General features: G+C 47.3%; 1 pseudogene; it reads left to right on the top strand.

Moving 5' to 3' along the window:
• The first annotated feature begins 1,204 nt into the window (after positions 1-1,204).
• On the top strand, positions 1,205-1,597 carry LOC118659202 (annotated as a pseudogene).
• Positions 1,598-10,164: the final 8,567 nt, after the last annotated feature.

The raw sequence follows: 10,164 nt of genomic DNA, 5'->3' as shown, positions 1-10,164 counted from the left end.
AGCCGCACAATTCACCATAGCTAAGATTTGGAAACAGCCTAAGTGCCCATCAGCAGATGAGTGGATTAGAAAACTGTGGTACATATACACAATGGAATACTATGCTGCGGTAAAAAAAAGGAACTCTTGCCTTTTGCAACAGCATGGATGGAACTGGAGAGCATTATGCTAAGTGAAATAAGCCAGTCAGAGAAAGATAAATACCACATGATCTCACTCATTTATGGATTATAGAGAACAACATAGACTGATGAAAATGGACAGACCCAAAGACTGAGAAACAGCGATCAGGCTGTCAATCCCCAGAGGGAAAGTAGGGGAGGGTGGGGGTAAGGGGAGGGGATCAACCAGGGGACTTGTATACATGTATATAGGCCAAGCCGATGGACATGGACAACAGGGGGATGGGAGCATGAGTTTGTGTGTGTGTGGGGGGGGAGGTTGGGGGTTAGTAGGGGGGGATGAGGACACATTTGTAATACCTTAACTAATAAAAAAAAAAAAGGTAAAAAAAAAAAAAAGACACACTGGATTAAATGGATTTAATTGACATTTATAGAACATTTCACCCCAAAGCTGCAGAATATACATTCTTCTCAAGTGCACATGGGTCATTCTCAAAAATAGATCACATGTTAGGACACAAAACAAGTCTCTACAAATTCAAGAAAATTGAAATCATATCAAACATCTTCTCAAATCACAGTAGAATGAAATTAGAAATCAACTACAGTAAAAAAACACCCAAAAACATTAAAATACCTGGAAGCAAAATAGCATGTCATTACTGGTAAACAATGAATGGGTTACCAATGAGATCAAGAAAGAAATAAAAAAAACTTCCTAGAAACAAATGAACACACAACAACCTCAAATCTCTGGGACACAGCAAAAGCAGTCCTGAGAGGGAAGTTCATAGCACTATAGGCATACCTCAAAAAACAAGAAAAATTAATAATGAACTATTTAACCTTACAACTTAAAGAATTAGAAAGAGAACAATAAGAAAAGCCCAGCGTAAGTAGAAGGAAGGAAATAAAGATTACAGCAGAAATAAATGACAGAGACTTAAAAAAATACAATAAAATAAAGTAAATGAAACTAAGAGCTGGTTTTTTGAAAGGATAAACAAGATTGATGAACCATTAGCCACACTCATCAAGAGTGACTCGTCAACAAGTATGTGGAGCAGCCTCCCCTGCAGACAGAGATGCAGATCTTTGTGAAGACCCTGACTAGCAAGACCATCACCCTTGAGGTTGAGCTTAGTGACACCATTGAGAATGTCAGCGCTAAAATCAAAGACAAGGATGGCATCCTGGCTGACCAATACCATCTGATTTTTGTGAGCAAACAGCTAGAGGATGGCCACACTCTCTCAGACTACAATATTCAGAAAGAGTCCATCCTGCACTAGGTGCTTCATCTGAGGGGTGGCATCATCAAACCCTCCCTCCACCAGCTCACACAAAAGTACAACTGCAACAAGATGATCTGCCACAAGTGTTACACCCACCTGCACCCCCACACTGTCAACTGCCTCAAGAAGAAGTGTGGCCACACCAACAACTTGCACCCCAAGAAGAAGGTTAAATAAAGCCCCTCCACTAACTCCTTGGGTCCACAGGGCAGCCTGAACCTATCTGAACCTTGTGACCCTGGGGCCTCAATAAAGTTTCTCTTTTGTTGACTGGAGCAGTAAAAGAAGAAGAAGAAGAAGAAGAAGAAGAAGAAGAAGAAGAAGAAGGAGGAGGAGGAGGAGGAGGAGGAGGAGGAGGAGGAGGAGGAGGAGGAGGAGGAGGAGGAGGAGGAGGAGAAGAAGAATTAGAAGAAGAAGAAAAAAAGAAACAAAGTGAGAGGACCCAAATAAATAAAATAAGAAATGAAGGCAGAGAAGTAACCACTGACACCACAAAAATATAAAGGATTGTAAGAAAATACTATGAAAAACTATATGCCAACAAGCTGGACAATGTGGATAAAATGGACAAATTCCTAGAAAAATACAATCTCCCAAAACTAAATCAGGAAGGATCAGAAAACCTGAATAAGCTTATAACAACTGTGGAAATAGAAGCAGTGACTAAAAAAAAAACAAAACAAACAAAAACAAAACAAAACAAACAAAAAAATACCTCCCAGCAAACAAAAGCTCGGGTCTGAATGGCTTCACAGGGGAGTTTTACCAAACATTCAAAGAAGAACTAACACCTATATCCTCAAACTATTACAAAAAATCCAAGAGGAAAGAACACTTCTAAGTTCTTTTTATGAGGCCAGCATTATCTTAATTCCAAAACCAGATATAGACACTACAAAGAAAGAGAATTACAGGCCAATATCCCTGATGAACATAGTTGCTAAAATCCTCAACAAAATATTAGCAAATCACATCCAGCAATATATTGAAAGGATGGTTCACCATGTCCAAGTGAGATTTATTCCAGGCTCATGGCTGGTGAACACAGTGGCAGTGTCAGGAGCCTCTCCCACCTCAGCAGTAGCAGCGCTAAGGATGTCCACCTACCGGCTTATGCCATCAGTTAGACATCCCCCAAGGGCTCCCGAACTAGGAGAGGGCACAGGCCAGGCTGAGGAACCCTCCCCCCAGTGCCTGAATTTCGTGCACCAGGCCTCTAGTATCAAAATTAAAAGCTTCTGCACAACAACAACAAAAATCAACAAAATGAAAAAGAATGCCACTAAATGGGAGAACATATTTGGCAATGATACATCTGATAAGGGGTTAATAACCAAAATATATAAGACTAGAGGCCCGGTGCATGAAATTTGTGCAGGGGGGGCTGTCCCTCAGCCCAGCCTGCACCCTCTCTAATCTGGGACCCCTCAAGGGATATCTGACTGCCCATTTACTCTCACAGTCCAGGACTGCTGGCTCCCAACCACTTGCCTGTCTGCCTGATCACCACCTAACCACTCCCCTGCCAGCCTGATCAATGCCTAACTGCCCCCCTGTTGGCCCGATTGCCCCTAACTGCCCTTCCCTGCTGGCCTTGCCACCCCTAACTGCCCTCCCATGCCAGCCTGGTTGTCCCTAACTGTTCTCCCCTTCAGGCCTGGTCCCCCCCAACTGCCCTCCCCTGCCAGCCTGGTCACCCCCCAACTGCCCTCCCCTGCAGGCCTGGGTCCCCCCCCCCCCAACTGCCCTCCCCTGCTGGTCTGATTGCCCACAACTGTGCTCCCCTACTGACCATCTTGTGTCCACATGGGAGCGGCCATCTTGTGTGTTAGAATGATGGTCAATTTGCATATTACCTCTTTATTATATAGAATACTCATACAACTTAACAAAAGGAAGACAAACAATCCAATCAAAAAATGGGCAAAAGGCCCTGGCCGGTTTGGCTCAGTGGATAGAGCATCGGCCTGTGGACTCAAGGGTCCCAGGTTCGATTCCAGTCAAGGTCATGTACCTTGGTTGCGGGCACATCCCCAGTGGGGAGTGTGCAGGAGGTGGCTGATCGATGTTTCTCTCTCATCGATGTTTCTAACTCTCTATCGCTCTCCCTTCCTCTCTGTAAAAAAATCAATAAAATATATTTTTTTTAAAAAATGGGCAAAAGACCTAAATAGATACCTCTCCAAAGTGGACATACAGATGGCCAAGAGACATGAAAAAATGCTCAAAGTCATTGATCATCAGAGAGATGCAAATTAAAATGATAATGAGGTATCACTTCACACCTATCAGAATGGCTACCATAAATAAATCAACAAATGACAAGTGCTGGTGAGGATGTGGAGAAAAGGGAACCCTAGTACACTGCTGGTGGGAATGCAGACTGGTGCAGTTATTATGGGAAACAGTATGGAGTTTCCTAAAAAAACTAAATATGAAACTGCCATTTGACCCCATGATCATACTTCTAGGAATATCTCCTAAGAAACCCAACACATCAATCAGAATGAATGTATGCACCCCTATGTTCATAGCAGCATGATTGACAATAGCTAAGATCTGGAAACAGCCCAAGTGCCCATCAGTAGATGAGTGAATAAAAGAGCTGTGGTACATTTATACCAAGGAATACTATGCAGCAGTAAAAGTTAACAATTTGTTACCCTTTGAGACAGCATGGAGGGACCTGGAGAGTATCATGCTAAGTGAAATAAGTCAGTCAAGCAAGACAAGTATTACATGATCACACTCATATGTGGAATCTAATTAACAAAATAAACTGATGATGGGAGTGGATCCAGAGACATGGATGCATGGAACAGAATGAGGAATCTCAGAGGGAAGGCAGGGAAGGAAAGGTGGGAGGGAGGGTATCAACCAAAGAACTTGTATGCATATATGTGTAACCCACAGACAATAAGGGTGGTGAAGGTCTGAGGCTGAGGGGGAGGAGTGCAGGAGCAGGCTAGAGGGGGTTATTGGGGGGGAGCGGGGAAGAGGACATATGTAATACTTTCAACAATAAAGATTTTTTAAAAAAAAGAACAGAGACATGAGCTGAACCAATGGTGCAAAATATCTGGACACTAGTCCTATTTCTGGGCCTGATGAAGACAAGATAGGACTCTTGTCACATTGGCGAGAGACAGACCAACAAACACACAAAGAAAAGAGATACCCTAATCCCGTGGTCGGAAAACTGCGGCTCTCGAGCCACATGCAGCTTTTTGGCCCCTTGAGTGTGGCTCTTCCTAAGCCTTAGGAGTACCCTAATTAAGTTAATAACAATGTACCTACCTATATAGTTTAAGTTTAAAAAATTTGGCTCTCAAAAGAAATTTCAATCGTTGTACTGTTGATATTTGGCTTTGTTGACTAATGAGTTTGCCGACCACTGCCCTAACCGGTTTGGCTCACTGATAGAGCGTTGGCCTGCAGACGGAAGGGTTCCAGGTTTGATTCCAGTCAAGAGCATGTACCTTGGTTGCGGGCACATCCCCAGTAGGGGGTGTGCAGGAGGCAGCTGATCGATGTTTCTCTCTCATCAATGTTTCTAACTCTCTATCCCTCTCCTTTCCTCTCTGTAAAAAAATCAATAAAATATATTTTTTAAAAAAGAAAAAGAAAAGAAGAGGCATACAGACAGACACACAGGGATACTCCAGAGTCAGGCAGACACTTCCATACACAGGCACACATACACCTAGAATAGATACACACCCAGACAATTACAGAGACATAAAGACACAGAATACAGAGAAACACACAGAGACCCAGCAGGCAGACAGACACATAGACACTCAGCAAGCCCTCTTTCTGAAACCTTTTTCCAACAATCCCTATTTCTTGTCTTGTCTATCTCATCGTCTCTGCCCCTAATAGATATTTACGAAGCACCCACTGTGCAGTGGGCCCTGTTCTAGGTGCTAGCATCACAGGCAATCAAAGCAGAGTCCCTGCCCTTGGGGGACAGACACTGTCCAGGGAGGCTGCCAGTGCAAGGATCAATACTGAGCAAGAGGGTCCTGGCCAGGTTTGCTCAGTGGTTACAGTTGCGGGTTCAATTCCTGGTTAAGGGCATATACCTGGGTTGCAGGTTTGATCCCTGACCCAGGTTGGGGACGCATGTGGATGGCAACCAATCAACGTGTCTCTCTCACATCGATGTTTCTCTCTCTCTCTCTCTCTCTCTCTCTCTCTCTCTCTCTCTCTCCCTCCCTTCTACTCTCTCTAAATAAATCAATAGGAAAAATATCCTCATGTGAGGGTTAGGGTTAAGTAAACAAATTTTAAAAAATACTGAACAAGAGGCAGGAGGACTGGGGAGCCATCATGGGGATGGCAGGATGGAGGAGCTGGGGGCCTTTGACTAAAGGCCCAAGGAAGTGAGTGAGGGGACTTTGCAGGCATGCAGGAAGAGCGTTCCAGGCCGAGGGAACAGCCAGTGCCAAGGCCTTTCCAGTCCCCATTTTTCCCCTCTAATCCCCTCCCCTAGTTTCTACTCAGGCCACTTAGAAGGGGAAGGGACAGGACAGGCAAATGGAGAAAGTGATCCCTCCAGGTGTCAGCCCCCTGGTGGGCCTGGTCACCTTCCATTCCACAGATGGAACACCACAGGCTCAGAGAGGCTGTGTGACACACTTGAGGTCACAGCACAAATGGGGCCCAGGTCTATCCGAACTGGGGGCCTCTGACTTCAGGGAGTAGATTCACCCCTATTGAGGGCAGGAATTTTTTTTTCCAATTACAGTTGACATTCAATATTATATTAGTTTCAGGTGTACATCATAGTGGTTAGACATTTACATAACTTACAAAGTGATCCCCCAATAAGTCTAGTACCCACCTGGCACCATAAATAGTTATTATGATATTATTGACTATATTTCCTATGCTATATATTATATTCCTATGAGTATTTTTAACTACTAATTTGTACTCTTTAATCTCTTTACCTTTTTCACCCAGTCCCCAGTCCCCCACCCATCTGGCAACCATCAAACTGTTTTCTGTATCTGTGAGTTTGTTTCTGTTTTGTTTGTTCATTTATTTTACTCTTTAGATTCCAAGGGCAGGAATCTTGATTGGCAAAGTCTGGGATAGACAGGATAGTCAGGCCATGGGACAGCAGACACTTGCCCTGCATGATGCACTGGAGTGTGAGTTACTTAACTGGATAGATACTGCAGGGCCCAGAGAGGCAGTAACAGACAGACATTCAGGGCTTCAGTCCCCAACCCTCCAGAACGGGAGAGCATCAGCCCTGGAGAGGGGGCCAGCCCAGAGCGGTGATAATTTGGAAAATGAGTCAACTTGGGAAGGGAGGGGGGTCTGATAGTAGAAGCAGGACTGTGAATAGGGGCCTCAGATTCTGTATGAGTCTCCTATGGCTACAGTAACAATCATCACAATGTGTTATCTGATAGTTCTAGAGATCAGAGGTTCAACAGGGGTCTCACTGAGATAAAAATCAAGCTGTCTGCAGGCTTTGGTCCTTCTGGCGGCTTGAGGGGAGAACGGTCTGTGCCTCTTGCAGCTTCTAGAGCAGTGGTTCTCAACCTTCCTAATGCCGCGGCCCTTTCAAACAGTTCCTCATGTTGTGACCCAACCATAAAATTATTTTCATTGCTACTTCATAACTGTAATTTTTGCTACTGTTATGAATTGTAATGTAAATATCTGATATGCAGGATGTATTTTCATTGTTACAAATTGAACATAATTAAAGCATAGTGTTTAATCACAAAAACAATATGTAATTATATATGTGTCTTTCAATGGTCTTAGGTGACCCCTGTGAAAGGGTCGTTCGACCCCCCATAGGGGTCTCGACCCACAGGTTGAGAACCGCTGTTCTAGAGGCTTCCTGCATGCCGTGGCTCATGGTCCCTTCCTTCATTTTCAAAGTCAGCAGCATAGCATCTTCTAGTCTCTCTAACCCTCCTGCCTCTCTGTCATAGGACATGGGCCCATCTGGATAATCCAAGATCATCTCCCCATCTCCAGATCCTTAAAATCAAATCTGCAAAGACCCTTTTGCCATATAAGGTCACATAGTCACAGGTTCCAGGCATTAGGACTCATGGACATCACTGGGTAGCTATTTTCCACCTATCATAGCGTCGGAGTCCACGGTCCAGCTTCCAGGCCTGGCCATGATGGCCCCAGGGTCTGAAAATGGACCATGTGGCTGGGACAAGCGGACTGACAAGCAGTAGGGACAAGGAGATCTTCTGGGAGTCACCTGGATCCAGGCCATCAGCCTCCTCCATCCCCCCTCCTTGTTCCTGTGAAGCCCTGGGAGGGAGGAAGAGGAGGCAAGGAGCTCCTTCTCTCCCCTCAGGTCTGAGCTCTGGGCTTTCCTAGGTCCCCTCCCACAACACCCCACACTGAGCTGGCCGGGCCAGCTTAGAAACAGCCCCATTTCCCCATTCCCACTAACCAGGCCCTGGCCTTCCCTGAATTCCCCCAAACCCTGACCATTTTATCTTTAAATCCCTCTGGCGTCCCTCCTTTCATTCCGTCTGCAACCTCCATATCAGGCCCCAGCTGCTCTCACTGCCCACTCATTTTAAATCTGACCTGCCTGAGTCTAATTTTAAATTGTGCCTCGCCCTAGCCAATTTGACTCAGCGGTTCTCAACCTGTGGGTCGCGAACAATGAAAATACATCCTGCATATCAGATATTTACATTACGATTCATAACAGTAGCAAAATTACAGTTATGAAGTAGCAACAAAAATAATTTTATGGTTGGGGGTCACCACAACATGAGGAACTGTATTAAAGGGTCGCGGCATTAGGAAGGTTGAGAACCACTGACCCTCCAATCCAGCTTCTCTCAGAGCATCGGCCTGCGGACTGAGCCTGGGTTGCAAGCTTGATCCCCAGTAGGGGGCGTGCAGGAGGCAGCCAGTCAATGGTTCTCTCTCATCATTGATGTTTCTATCTTTATCTCCCTGTCCCTTCCTCTCTGAAATCAATAAAAATATGTTAAATAAATAAATAAATAAATTGTGCCTCTCCAGAGAGAGCCTTTGAGGGCCTTTCAACACTGGCCCCACCCTACTGTCCTCTCCTCATTCACTTCCAGACCCTGACTCAGCTTAATCCCTACCTACTCATTTCTCTGAGGTCACCTCCTCCTCCAGGAAGCATGCTCATGGAAGGGGGATGGGGGACCAGGAAAAGGAGAGTACCTCCCACCTGAAATCTTCCCCTGGCTCTGGCTCACCCCATCCTCTTTGGAGGGCCTCTCGCTGCACTTCACCCAGAATCTGCCACTTGTCCCCATTCAGGGGGAGTCATACACATGACTGTCCTGTTCTGAGCAGCCCTGTGCAAGGCATGTGATACAAGACAGTTCCTAGTGGCCACAACTGAGAACAGTTTCTTTGCAAAGAAGTTCTTGGCTGGAGGGGAATAGAATGAGTGCAAGTGGAGGGTGGGGCAGAAGTGGAGGTGGGGTGTCTTTGGAGGGGACTGAGGCCTGAGGGGGATAGTGAAGGGGGCAGCAAATGCAAGGCCAGAAGCTGGATTGGAGGGCCAGGTTCTTCCAAGGCCTCTGCACCACTCCCTTCCACTTTCTATGTGTGGAAATCAAATATCAGCGACCCAAAGCAACTTGCCTAGGGGCCCCACAGCCCAGAAAATGAGGACTCCCCCCCCCCCCCCACCTCCCTGGATCTGCTTCAGGGAGAGGCTTTTGTCCAAAGGTGAGGCTACTTCCCCAGATAACGCCGGCTGGCCAGCGGCTCTGGAAACCCCTGGCCTCCAACTGGCAACAGCTGGACCCTGAGTGCCAGGTGAGCCTCAGGTGTGCAGAGAAAACTGGATTGTCCTCCATTCACACTTTAGCTTCCAGCTGCCAAGAGGGGGCCCAGCACCTTCCTCTGTTGCCCTCTGCTGGGCTACCTGACCCTTACACCCCACCCATCCGCAGACCTTTTATTTTTTTCTCAAACTTCTTAAATTTATTGAGACTTGTTTTGTGTCCTAACATGTGGTCTATCCTAGAAAATGTTCCGTGTGCACTTGAAAAGAATGTATATTCTCCTGCTTTGGGGTGGAATGCTCTGCCGATATCAGTTTAGTCCATCTGATCTAGTGTGTTATTTAAGGCTGCTGGTTCCTTGCTGAGTTTATGTCTGGAAGATCTATCCACTGAGGTCAATGGGGTGTTCACATCTCCTACTGTGACTCCAACCCGTAGACTTTGCCCGGCTGCCCTCCACGCCTCCCAGCCTCTAGAATGGCCTCTGGGCGCGCCTGGGCCCCACGCACCACGAACTGGACCCGCATGGCCGGCGAGCTGGGACAGGACCCTAGACTCCAGGTACCGAGGCGGCCTGAGGCCGGAGGCGGTGTCTGGGCCTCCTCTGCAACGCCCAGTCGTGCGCTTCGGCAGATCAGGGCGCCTCCGAGTGTTGGCAGGTGCACGGGTCAGAGCCGGGCCAGAGCGGGCTCCGCGGGGGCCGGGGTACGAGCGGCGAACGCAGGAGAAGCAGGGGGCCAGACTGAGCGCGCGGCGTACTGGGCCGTATTCAGAGGCGAGCGGCAGGTTCCGGCGAGAAATCTGAGGCTGGATCGCAGCCAAGAAAGCCTCGGGGCGGGGCCGGCGGCGGGGAGGGTCTGCGGCCGCCCGCGGGCGGGAGGGGAGTGGCCGGTTGCCGAGAGGGAGCCGAGCGCCGCCAGGATCCAGCGTCCCGCCGCCCCCGCCCCCAGCCCCGCCCTTCCAGGCCCC

Source organism: Myotis myotis, unplaced genomic scaffold (genome assembly GCF_014108235.1).
Source record: "Myotis myotis isolate mMyoMyo1 unplaced genomic scaffold, mMyoMyo1.p scaffold_m19_p_6, whole genome shotgun sequence".
Lineage (NCBI taxonomy): Eukaryota > Metazoa > Chordata > Mammalia > Chiroptera > Vespertilionidae > Myotis > Myotis myotis.
The sequence above is the reverse complement of the archived record's forward strand: the minus strand, read 5'-3'. Positions and strand labels throughout refer to the sequence as shown.